The sequence below is a fragment of the Schistocerca gregaria genome, chromosome 1 (assembly GCF_023897955.1).
Source record: "Schistocerca gregaria isolate iqSchGreg1 chromosome 1, iqSchGreg1.2, whole genome shotgun sequence".
NCBI lineage: Eukaryota > Metazoa > Arthropoda > Insecta > Orthoptera > Acrididae > Schistocerca > Schistocerca gregaria.
In genome coordinates, this window is record NC_064920.1 from 633961709 (window position 1) to 633975117 (window position 13409).

The 13409-nt window shown below is 39.3% G+C and overlaps 1 protein-coding gene across 1 annotated transcript in view; it reads left to right on the forward strand.

Moving 5' to 3' along the window:
* Nucleotides 1–13409, forward strand: part of LOC126360194 (long-chain fatty acid transport protein 4-like) — a 292857-nt gene that overhangs the window by 243572 nt on the left and 35876 nt on the right. The gene's annotated exons all lie outside the window — the stretch shown is intronic.

Consider the following 13409-nt stretch of genomic DNA (forward strand, 5'->3'; position numbering starts at 1 on the left):
ACTCCAAAGGAGCAGTCTGTGACTTTAATAAGTGCTGCTTTCTTCAAATGAGTATCACATTTCTTGGCCACATTCTAAATAAAGTAGCCAAGTGTCCACAAAAGAAAATGTCAAAGCCATTGACAGACTCATACCTTCAAATAACTTTAAGAGAATTACATTTGTTCCTCAGCAAACATTCCCTCAGCAGCCCAAATCCCATATCCCTTTAACATATTTGAAGAAAAGGGGTGTTACATTTTAATGATCTGTCACTTGTCAATTTGCATTCCAAATTCTCTGCAAACATTTGAAGTTTGCATCTTGTTTTTCAACCTACACATGTGATCGGTAGTTAATGCTTGCTATAGACACTTCTCGGAATTTAATCAAGACTGTTTTGATTCAGAAATATCTAGATGGTTTGTAGTGGCACATCATATGCATATCAAACTTCAGTGTCAGACCAATAAAATGCGGTTTCACTGAGGGGAAAACTGTGGGGGTGAACGGGGACAAAAAAAGCAACTTTATCACACTAAGAACTCCCAATTGATCTACTGCTCTGTGACCTGATGCAAACTTTGCTACATATAATCGAAATCTCTGGTCAGTACCCCAAGTAACCCAGTGCAGATTCTTTTAAGATGTACAGCCATCATTGTTCCAAAATAACAATACAGTTGTAATGACAGATAATTCTCAAATGACTTATTCGAAAAATTGTAGACACACATAGTCAGAAGGCACACTGTGTCACCTGTCTGGACAGCTCTCAGAGCTCATGAGAATGAACTCCCCTCCAAAATATACCATCCCCATCATAACAGACAACTGGCACACTGAAAAGGATTGTTAATATCAGTTGCATCAGGGGTTTGTGTGGCACTGTGAAAAAATGTGTGCCAGGTGGTGATTCAACCCCAAAATCTTCTGCTTACTAGGCAGTTGTGTTAACCACTATGTCACCTTGACACAGTATTTATCCCAACTGCACAGACTACCTGGGCATGCCTCCCAGGCAACCCACATTCCCACCTAGCACCACCTATTCACAGTCCCTGTGCATGTTCTCTAAGCTCACTACTTAACAATCACTGCAGGAGGTCACATGTAATTGTCCATCCACAATGAATGTGTTGGATCCATTTCCCATTGAGATGAATCAATTAAATGAATGTGCATGTCTATTCTTTTGGACATGTCCAAAACGACAGACACCATGCTGAATCTGCAGCTGTGAAACATATTATGCAAAGTGGAGGAGGAGGGAGGAGGGGGGGGGGGGGATAGGGGAGGAAGAACGGGATTATTGAAACAGCTGGATCTGGCCTTTGAGTGGCATCAGTGGTGATGAGTAACAATGTGTGCCAGATTGAGTTTCGAACCCGGGACCTCCTGCTTACTAGTCAGCTGCATTAACCACTGCACCACCTGGACACAGTGTTTATCACATCTGTGTGGACTATCTTGGCATGCTCACATTCCCACCTAGTACTACTTATCCACTGTCCCTGTCCCTGTCCCTGTCCCTGTCCCTGTCCCTGTCCCTGTCCCTGTCCCTGTCCCTGTCCCTGTCCCTGTCCCTGTCCCTGTCCCTGTCCCTGTCCCTGTCCCATGCTTGCTACTTAGAGATTCCCACAGGAATTTGGACTTAATTGTGCATCCACACTGAAAGTGGAGGATCCATTGCCCATCAAGGCGAGCCAATTATATGAATGCAGGGAGTGACACGTCCGAAAGGACAGACTACTTACAGTCATGTAATTTCCAGTTATCTAGTGCACTGTTCACAAGTTTTTGCTGTCTTGTTTGTGGCAACCACTGTGCAGGAACCGCTAACGAAATCTCTTCTTTCTGAGATTGATCCAAGTACCCTTTCTTGGAACATTAGGTTTGCTTAAATTCCATTAACATTCAATAATTTTTGTGGTAATGTAGTAATGATGATAGTATTTTGATTTTTTTTCTGCTGTAGAAATAACTACTCGAACTGCTGGTGATTATTAATTTAATTTCATATGTAACTTACTCAAGGACCTAAGGTTGCTGTACACACTCAGGGGATGGCACTTCTCTTTGGGGGGTAGACATGGGGCCAAAATGAATTTCATCACTGTTATTCTCCTGGAAAAGAGATAAGAGGTGGTGACATAACATCCCAGTATTTATTTTTTACAATGTTGTAAGTTACATTGCAAAACTGCATTGTCTCATAGAATAAAGACATGTGACACGACTGCAGGTATTCCGGGCATTATATAGGGATGTTAAGCTTGGTGGCCCTGTTGGTACCATTTCAGCTTGTCTTTTTTATTATAATTATTATTGTTGTTGTTGTTGTTGTTGTCATCGTCGTCGTCATCACCACCACCACCACTACCACACGTACTACAGTCACCTAAATAACAAAAGAGGTGGCTCAATGGTTAAGATACAGGACATGCAGTCAGAAGAATGGAGGTTTAAATCCCAATGTGGCCATCCATATTTAGGTTTTCAGTGGTTTCTAAACATTGTTCTATGCAAATGCTCATACGGTGCCTTTGAAAAGGACATGGTCAATTTCTTTTTTCCCTACAGTACAATAATCTAATGTTGTAAACAGTTCAGTAAACCATGCTGTTTTGATACAATGTGAATGTAATAAGTTTCTGGGTAGGCTCTCTGAAAATCTATAAAATATCTTTAATGTTGCTTACAAAGTGAATACCTTTCTGCATGATAGCCATTTTATCCTCCTTTTAAGTGGCTCATTAAGGTGTGCATAAATAATTATGTTGCCTGACAGAAGTATACCTGGGCTTAGAGTTAAAAGTATAAGTATGATTGAAATGATATTAAACATGCCTATTTATATCCTAGCTAAACAGTCATGCATAAGACACTTCAGCTTGGGTGTATTGTTGCCTCGTGGGATACGGAATGCTTAACAGGAATTACTATACCCTGTGCAAGAGATACTAAAGAGAATTGTGTGAAAGACATTTTGAAGTTACATGTATCATCGCTTCATATCCAAGTAGCTCTGGAAAAGGTCGTTTGTAATTCTAGAGTTCATTTTACATTTGTGCGCAGTTCTTTCATGAATATTTCATTTTTTAGGATTCCATGTTTTTAAATTATCTAAAAATCCATCAGTGCTTGGCAGAACTTGATGGTAATATAAAAGGGAAACAATTCTTTATGTTCTGCAACTATGATATATTTACTCACAAACTGATATTCAGCTCTGAATGTCATTCTCATGTGATACCTGAATACCTTGACCACAGATAAAATTACATGCAACCAGTAGACATTAGTATTACAGATATGGCACACTTACAAAGGAAAATAGAAAAATATTGCATTAAAAATATGAAGGCAATAATTGCATTTTAAAGTGACTAATGAAGTTAATTTTGCTATTATTGTCTAACATATGCATAGCTGAAACTCAATTTAACATTGAATAAGGTGGAGGGGTTGGGGCAGGGGGGGGGGGGGGGTTGATGCAAGAGATCTTTGCTCTATTAGGAAGAAAATATTAGAATTAGAACATTTTTGTAATATTGAAAATGTAGATGTTGTATGTGTATCAGAACACTGGATGACAGAAGACCAGGTAGAATGTTTTGTTCCTCAAAGTTTTACTGTTGCAGATGTTATGTGTAGACATGAAAGAGAGAATGGAGGTGCACTATTATTCGTAAGAGAATGTTTTCCAAGATAGATATTAGCTCTTACTATACTGAAGTAGGTGGAGAATTTACCTGTGTATGACTTAGTGCAGCAAATACCATAATCATTAGTTTATATAGATCTCCTTGAGGAGATGTAAAGATATTATTTGAACTGCTTATGAGGAAAATTTTGTAAATAAGATAAAAGTCATTGTGTGTAATGATTTCAACATTGAAATGACCAACAAGGATGAACATGTTACAAGAACATTTTTTAATATAGTAAGATCTCTAAATTTACATTGTACAAACTACAGATCCACACTGAATAATGCCTGCTTGGATAATATTGTAGTTAATTTCTCTAGAGATATGCATGAGGTCAGACTTGTTAGTGGTGCTCTAGCTGACCATGAACCCTTAATTTTAACATTCTGATGTGATCAGCTGTCTATGTCAAACACATCAGCCAGCATTAAGTCTGTGTGACATGGATAAGAGACAACAAAGATGAATATATTAATCTATTTATTGACAGGTTAGCTGATGTTACCTGGTACTTTGTATACAACACATGGCCTGGGAAGGATGCTGGGGAAGCAATGTTTGATAATTTTCTGAAATACGGTATTCTTGTTCACCATTAATCAAAATTATCTCTAAGCATAAATAGAAAATAAAACAACTAAAACAGTATACAGATGAGCTGGATCATATTAGGGAAGTTATGGTAAGACTGTACAGAATATATAAATATTCTTGTAAACAAGAGCCTGAGCTCGGAATTTAGCGAGCAGCCCCATCTGTTTAGCGCATCATCTATCTGCAAGTGTGTCCCACTTCAAACTTTCTATGAGATTTGTAACACTCTCGGGGGCTAAACCTACCACTCACGAATCTTGCTGCTCTTCTTTGGATCTTCTCAATCTCTTGATCAGACCCAACTGGTAAGAAGCCCATACAGACGAACAGTACTCTAAGACTGGATGAACTAACTTATTGTACGCTATTTCCTTTGTTGAAGGACTATATTGCTTCAGGATTCTACCAATAAACTGCAGCTAGAATTTGCCCTACCCATGACTTGTGTAACTGATCATTCCATTTGAGATCATTTCGAATAGTCATGCCCAGATACTTGACTGATGTTACTGTTTCCAACGACTGATCATTTATTTTGTACTCATACATTAATGGGGATTTTAGCCTTGATGATGTGCTGTGTTTATGGAGTTGTATTACTAATCAGTTAAATACATTCTTTCAGCATTTAAAATATCCAACATTATACAACTGAATTCATAATGAAGCTCAGAGGTCCATCTGTAAATTTGTTGGGCCTTAACTTAGATATTAACGAAAAGGAACACTTGTGTAGCATTTCCAGAAAAATAACGTGTACCTATACTGTAATCTCTGCAAGTTCCCAGCACCTACAAAGCCACAGACATGCAGCATTCTGCTCCATGGTGTACTAGCTCATTACCTATTTCTATTTTCTGCAAACCATTGTGAGCTGCATGACACAAGGTAATATCTGTTTCATTAACTGAACCTGTCTTTCAGACAAACTTATAGACAATCAGTTATCACTTTCACTAAATACTGTGGCTTTGACCTGGTAGAAAACAGTCTACAAAGAAAAAACAGAAAGAAAGTGCATAAAATTATAAGGCCTCATTTGCTGACCAACAAGTGCCAGTTAATAATGACAAAATTGTTCCACTATTGCACATGCTATCAAAATTTAAGACAAACTTGCAAAAACGTTACAATCTTGCAAATACAGATCTGAATTCTACACCATTAGTTACACAGCCAAGGTGTTATTCAAGAGTAAACAAACAATTGACCCTTTGCCACAGATTTGTATGTGTAAGGTCATGTGCAAACACTATGGAAAAGTATATGTTGGTCTGTCAGGCAGAGCAGTGTCTGTCAGACTGTCAGAACATGAGAGCAGCTGGAGATTAGGAAAGACAACCAGAACATATTTTTTTAACAGGAAAATGCCCATTTGATATACACTGTGACATTACAAATACTATTATGAAAATTACAAAGATTACACCATTGGAAACTCTTGGAATTAATAAACATATAACACAGAACACTAGCTTAATTTTAAATGACCCCACACAGCTTCCTTTCCCCATCTCTACTGCATTGCATTTCAGTTGTGCGTATGTTAGATAAAATTTGCAAAATAAATTTTACTATTCAATGTTAAAATACTATTTCCTATGTATTCTGAAATATATTAAACTGATGTAAAAAATCACAACACCAAAAAAATATTAGTGTAAAGAAATCATATTCTGGGAAAAAATTTGTCTAGGTAAGATATTTCAGTGATTAAAATCACAAAATCCAAGTTAATCAAAGCACGATGTAAGCCATTGCAAATGTGGAAAGCTGGTACGTTAATAACCAGTATAACCATGAGAATAATGAATGCAAGCATGAAAATGTGCTTGCATTGTGATGTACAGGTAGCAGACCTCAGTTTGTGGAATGGAGTTCCATGCAGGTTGCACTTGGTTGGTCAATACAGGGGTGGTTTGTGGATGATACTGGACTTGTCATCTGGTGATGTCCCATATGTGCTTGATTGGAAACAGATCTCATATCAAGGCACCAAGGCAACATATTGACACACTGTAAAGCATTTTGGGTTACAGCGGCAGTATTTGGGCAATGTTATCCTGTTGGAAAATATCCCTTGGAATGCTGTTCGTGATTGGCATCACAACAGGTCAAATCACCAGACTGACAAACAAATTTGCAGTCACAGCAAATGAGGTAATGAAGAGAGTGCACCTACAGATTTGCATGAGTGTATGAGATAATCATGAGAGTGCTCCTGTTGTCATATGAAATTGCGCCCAGGACTGTAGCTCTGGGTGTAGATCCAGTGTATCTAGCATGCGGACAGGTTGGTTGCAGGTCCTTAACCGGTGTCCTTGTAACCAAAACACAGCCATTACTGGTACTGAGGCAGAAGCAACTTTCATCAGAAAACACAACAGTCTCCATCCTGCCCTCCGGTGGGCTGTCTTTTGATGCCACTGAAGTCAAAAATGGCAGTGGTTTATAGCAGTGGAATGCACACTACAAGATGTCTGGCTCAGAGCTGTTCTTGAAGTACGGATTTCTAACAGTTCACTGTGTCACAGTGGTGCCAAGAGCTGCTCAAATTGATGCTGCAGATGCAGTATAATGCACCAAAGCCATATACTGATCACAATGGCCTTCCTTCTCGATATGTACATCACCACGGCTCCAATTAGGCAATATAAAAGGCATTGCCTACATGGTTAGGAACCAGAATATGAGCTGTACATAGTTCTAAAGAATTGTATATTCAGCTGTCAATTATAACACTCCACAGAAAGACAGGCATTTGGAGAGCAGAAGACAACACTGTGATATTTCCAACTGTATATGCCCTGAACACATCAAATGGCTATGCAGGGATGGCTAGAGGACAAATGTAAGGATGTAGAGGCTTATCTCACTAGGGGTAAGATAGATACTGCCTACAGGAAAATTAAAGAGACCTTTGGAGAGGAGAGAACCACGTGTATGAACATCATTAGCTTAGATGGAAACCCAATTCTAAGCAAAGAAGGGAAAGCAGAAAGGTGGAAGGAGCATATAGAGGGTCTATACAAGGTGATGTACTTGAGGACAGAATTATGGAAATGGAAGAGGATGTAGATGAAGATGAAATTGGAGATACGATACTGCGTGAAGAGTTTCACAGAGCACTGAAAGACCTGAGTCAAAACAAGGCCGCCGGAGTAGACAACATTCCATTGGAACTACTGACAGCTTTGGGAGAGCCAGTCCTGACAAAACTCTACCATCTTGTGAGCAGGATGTATGAACCAGGCGAAATACCCTCAGACTTCAAGAAGAATATAATAATTCCAATCCCAAAGAAAGCAGGTGTTGACAGATGTGAAAATTACCAAACTATTAGTTTAATAAGACACAGCTGCAAAATACTAATGGGAATTCTTTACAGATGAATGGAAAAACTAGTAGAAGCTGACCTTGGGGAAGATCAGCTGGATTCCATAGAAATGATGAAACACGTGAGGCAATACTGACACTACGACTTATCTTAGAAGCTAAATTAAGGAAGGGCAAACCTACGTTTTTAGCATTTGTAGACTTACAGAAAGCTTTTGACAATGTTGACTGGAATACTCTCTTTCAAATTTTGAAGGTGGCAGGAGTAAAATACAGGGAGCGAAAGGCTATTTACAATTTGTACGAAAACCAGATGGCAGTTATAAGAGTCGAGGGACTTGTAAGGGAAGCAGTGGTTGGGACGGGAGGGAGACAGGGTTGTAGTCTCTCCCTGATGTTATTCAATCTGTATATTGAGCAAGCAGTTAAGGAACCTAAAGAAAAATTCGGAGTAGGTATTAAAATCCATGGAGAAGAAATAAATACTTTGAGTTTCGCCAATGACATTGTAATTCTTTCAGAGACAGCAAAGGACTTGGAAGAGCAGTTGAAGGGAATGGATAGTGTCTTGAAAGAAGGATATAAGATGAACATCAACAAAAACAAAATGAGGATAATGGAATGTAGTCGAATTAAGTCTAGTGATGCTGAGGGAATTAGATTAGGAAATGAGACACTTAAAGTAGTAAAGGAGTTTTGCTATTCGGGGAGAAAAATAACTGATGATGGTCGAAGTAGAGAGGATATCAAATGTAGACTGGCAATGGCAAGGAAAGCGTTTCTGAAGAAGAGAAATTTGTTAACATCGAGTATAGATTTAAGTGTCAGGAAGTCATTTCTGAAAGTATTTGTATGGAGTGTAGCCATATATGGAAGTGAAACATGGACAATAAATAGTTTGGACAAGAAGAGAATAGAAGCTTTCGAATTGTGGTGCTACAGAAGAATGCTGAAGATTGGATGGGTAGATCACATAACTAATGAGGAAGTATTGAATAGGATTGGGGAGAAGAGTAGTTTGTGGCAGAACTTGACCAGAAGAAGGGATCGGTTGGTAGGACATGTTCTGAGGCATCAAGGGATCACCAATTTAGTATTTGAGGGCAGCGTGGATGGTAAAAATAGTAAAGGGAGACCAAGGATGAATACACTAAGCAGATTCAGTAGGATGTAGGTTGCAGTAGGTACTGGGAGATGAAGAAGCTTGCACAGGATAGAGTAGCATGGAGAGCTGCATCAAACCAGTCTCAGGACTGAAGACCACAACAACAACAACATGGCAGCAATGTAGGATGTCAAGGAGAATGTCCGAGCCGTAATCATGATGAACTGCCTCAACTCATTCCCAAAGGTATGCATGTAGTGACAGCTGAGTCAGTCCAGAAAGGGCAGCTTAACACTATTAATAAAGAATCATGCTCTGCTGCCACTACAGGTAATGCAGAAGAGGAAGCTGCTACTGAACTACCAAGAAGGATGCGGCTTGACTGAGAGACAATTTTAGCAAGTGCCAGCTGTTCTGCATCAATTTTCACATTTTTTCAAATCCAGAGTGGAGAAAAGAAACACCAATTGGTCCATGGTAGGACATGATATCAAATCCATGAATAGGCCAGCACTTGTATAGTGTATTGCTGCCTGGATGATAGATAATCCAGAAAGAAGTGGAAAAGCTGCTTAAAGATGGCATTGTTGAACCTTAAGAGAGTCCTTGGTTCTCTTATGTGGCCATTGTAAAGGAGGAGAATGGCATGTAGCATTTCTATGTTAACTATCAGTGACAGAACAAAATCATGAAAAAAGCTGTATACCCATTGCTGCACATTGACAACATAATATATTGCTGGAGAGGAGCAAACTATTTCTCAACTATGAACATGCTACTAGCAAACTGAGGTTGACAAGACTAACCAGGAATGAATTCCCTTCATAAGTCTTGATGTCCATCTTAGAGTGTATGATGGACAAACTTAAATAGGTGACATGTCTCTTCTATCTGGATGACATTGTCATTTTTTTTAAGACATCTGAAGACATCTATGGCACCTGACAACCACATTGAAGTGTATTCATGCTGCAGACCTCTGCCTGAATCGAAAAAAGTGCCTCTTCACCACCCAAGAAATAAAAATTTTGGTGCATGTGGTGAATGACAATGGAGTCCATCGTAATCCAGATGAACTAAGATTCACTGACAGATTTTCTGATTCCTCGCACTTTCATCAGTGCATAATATTGGCCAGACTTTGCCAGACCAGCATTCCAACACCTCCCAACAATTTTTTTTAAGTCACTGGAACAAGACGTCACTATAATTTGCAGCTGTGCCAACATAACAATGGGTGACCAATGTAGTGTAATGTGATGGGCAGGGGGATAGGGCGAGGTACTCATTTTGTGTTGTGTTGTATTGTGTTGTGTTTGTTAATTACTGCCAGCAACCTTAAGAACCTGGTTGTTTGGTGACATCTCCTGTTAAGTGTGTCAGTGAGGAATAAATGATTTAAGGAGTGTTTGAACATGGGTCTGTAATGTGCATCCACAAAGTCTTGTTTCTACAATGTTCCATGCCACATTGTATTTTGTTTTTCCTAACGCTTTGGTAAGTTGGAATTGTATGTGACCCTGATGGGTCAGGAATATATTCAGCACCATTCATCACTAAATGCTTTATTAATCAATACTGGGCACATGTTTACTGAGCAGCTACATTGCAACTGTTTGAATGTTGTGACTGGCAGCAGCTCAAAACATGATGCCATAGTCATGAAGACTACTGACTTGTACCAATATGTATAGAGCAGAACTAAGGAGTGAAGTGACACTGCTATGGGGACAAATGGAAGCACCTGTTGTTCATATTACATCTATTGGATATAATAAATGTTCTTACAACTTGAATTTCAGAACAGTATTCACAGTATTTTATAAAAAATGATTTCTTATTTTAAGTTTTATCACGAGCTGTCAAATATAAAAACTTGTGATTGTTATGGCTGTGGCAGACCTGGATTGTTATGGCTGTGGCAGACCTGGGGGCAGGGGTGTAAGGTGGTTGAAGAGGTTTGTTCCAGCACCTAAAATTTTAGATATTAAGCTCTAACATTCATGATGTGACAATTTCTAGTGCTCAGTTTATAAAGGACTTCTGTGCCAAGGTAAGTCCCTAACAAGAAATACTGCAGGGGACACCACATTTTCCTGAAATAAGGTGCAAGAAATTGCTTTCCTTTCACTTAAGGAGATGCTAACTACTTCTCCAGTCCTAGAATTGCTTGGTGAGAATGCCGAGACTGAACTTTACTCTGACACTAGCAGTTACGGGACAGATGGAGTTCTAGTGTAAATACATGAAGGTACAGGAAGGTGCTGAAAAGGTGATGCTTCCCTCCAAGTCCTACTATTCTACAACTGAGAGAAAGAGAGAGAGAGAGAGAGAGAGAGAGAGAGAGAGAGAGAGAGAGAGAGAGAGAGAGAGAGAGAGGGAGGGAGGGAGGGAGAGAGAGAGAGAGAGAGAGAGAGAGAGAGAGAGAGAGAGAGCCTTGCAGTTGTTTTGGCCACCAGAAAGTACCGACCATATTTATTTGACAAACTGTTGTGATGGACCAGTGCGCATCTCTGGCAAGCAGCCTGATGGGTCAGCCTTTTGTACTTGTTGAAGGTAGCTTGACAAGGATCATCCACCTGTTGACTGACCCTACAGTCAGTATTTCAGCCAAGTGTTCATCTTTGATGATAACGCTGTTTGAGCACATCTTGCGTACCTCATGGGCATTTTCCTCCAGGAAGCAGAAATTAACCAGATAGATTGGTTAATGTACCTGCAGATGTGAATTCAGTTGAGCCTATTTGATACCAGTGCAGCGTTGTATAAAACCAGCTCACTTGCTGCATGACATCCGGAAAACAATCATTGAAGTCTGTGTGTGGCTTGAGCAGCCACAGCTTGATCACCCTCTATATCATGTCATGGAGGGACCAAGTGTGCTAAAGTGTGTGAGATGCAACAACACACTTTTGAATGCTAGAAAAGCAGTTGATTTTGATATGACAGATGTGCAATGTCGTGACTCACTACAACATTTTTTTCACTGAAAGTTACCTTTTTAATTTCATAAAGCTTATTCTTCCATTGCGCAAAATATGTTTTGAGTAGTTTAGCTGCAGAACATTATCAAAGAGTTTCCTTTCTTTTGTGTTTGACTGAAATGATGATTTTTCTTGATCTATTTGCTGTATCTTTTATTTACACATGTACAGGAGTCCTAGAGACCATGCTATCACGTACCCCAACTTAATCATCTGTTTCTTTATCATCAAGAAAGGCAAAATAAGCACAGTTTTGAAATAAGCCAATGGAGAATCTCAGGCAGCTTAACTATTGACCTGTCTCTCCACTCAGCATGGCACTCAAATTACTGTAGAGGCTAATTTTCAGTTGCTCTCAAAAGCCCATTGGTAAGATAATCACAGTGAAGCAAAGCAGTTTCAGAAAAAAATGGAGTTGCTGCTTTTAGATGCTTACACTTAAGACATTAATAGTATCCAGATTTCAGAGAGACCTCAAATCAGCTAAGCTTTTGTGGATCTGGTGCCAGTTCGTTATATGGTATGGAGAAAATGCCTCATCCTTGGGTTTGCTGGTGTAATTTCATGCCTGCCTTCATGGTCACTTCTGGCTCCTTGTCTATGACGTTCTAGTTGCTAACTCCAAAAAAATCAAATACACGACTGACCTGGCAGTAATATGCCAGAACAAAGATATCAGTCATTGAGGGAGTACTCTCCAGGCAAATTAAAAATAAAATAGAGATCACTGTATTCCATCTTCATAACAGAGGCATGCAGGAAGTCATATCTCTTATTCAATGGGACTGAAGTTTCTTATAACTTCTTTACTAAATATCTTGGTGCCATTATTGATTGGACACTGTTGCTTAAGGAACACTACATGAACTTGTCCAAGAAAAATGGATCAAGAGTACACCCTCTCCACAAAATGGCCAGAAATAGCTGGTGAGCAAATGCACATACTCAGATTTCACTTCTGCCTGCAGCTGCTGAATTTGTGCCCATATGTGAGCGAACAGCCTTTAAGATATATACATTTTTTAGTGAGGCCATGAGGACCACTGCTGACATTGTAAGATCAATTTCCATTCAGTGTTTCCCAGTTCCATCCAGTATTACATCTTCAGATCTCAGCAGAAAACCTAGCAAGGTGCAAATTCTTAAGAAGAAAGAGTCCCCTAAAAATTCTAAATATCACTTTCCAGAATCAACACCAGCTATATGCCAAAGTTACAAAACCATCTTGGGACAGTCTTTGGGTCACAGAGTTTCCAGTGACACAGAGAAGTGGAAAGAACACTGGAATAAACAACCATCCCTGTATGCCCACCTAATTTGAAACCCAACAAAGAAGGTTGCAAGTTTTGGCTTTCCACATCATGAATGGTTTAGACACAACCATAATGGAATGGGAAGATGGGGCATGCCCACATCTTGTTAAAGTAAGGTTATAGTGAAAGCTGTATGTGACTGCAATGCAGAGGAATAGATGATAAACTATGAGGCAGAATTGCTGGTGAGTTCTTACCTCAAGTAGGCAAAATGGCTACTATTATTGATAGACGTAAACAAAAGGAAGAGACACACACTATCTAGCTTTGGTAACTAACAGTATCTTTGATGAATAAGAGAGAGGGGTGGGTTAGCAAGGGTTAAAAAGGATGAGCAGGTGACTGCCCCAGGATAAGAGATTCCTTCATATAGTGAAGATGATAT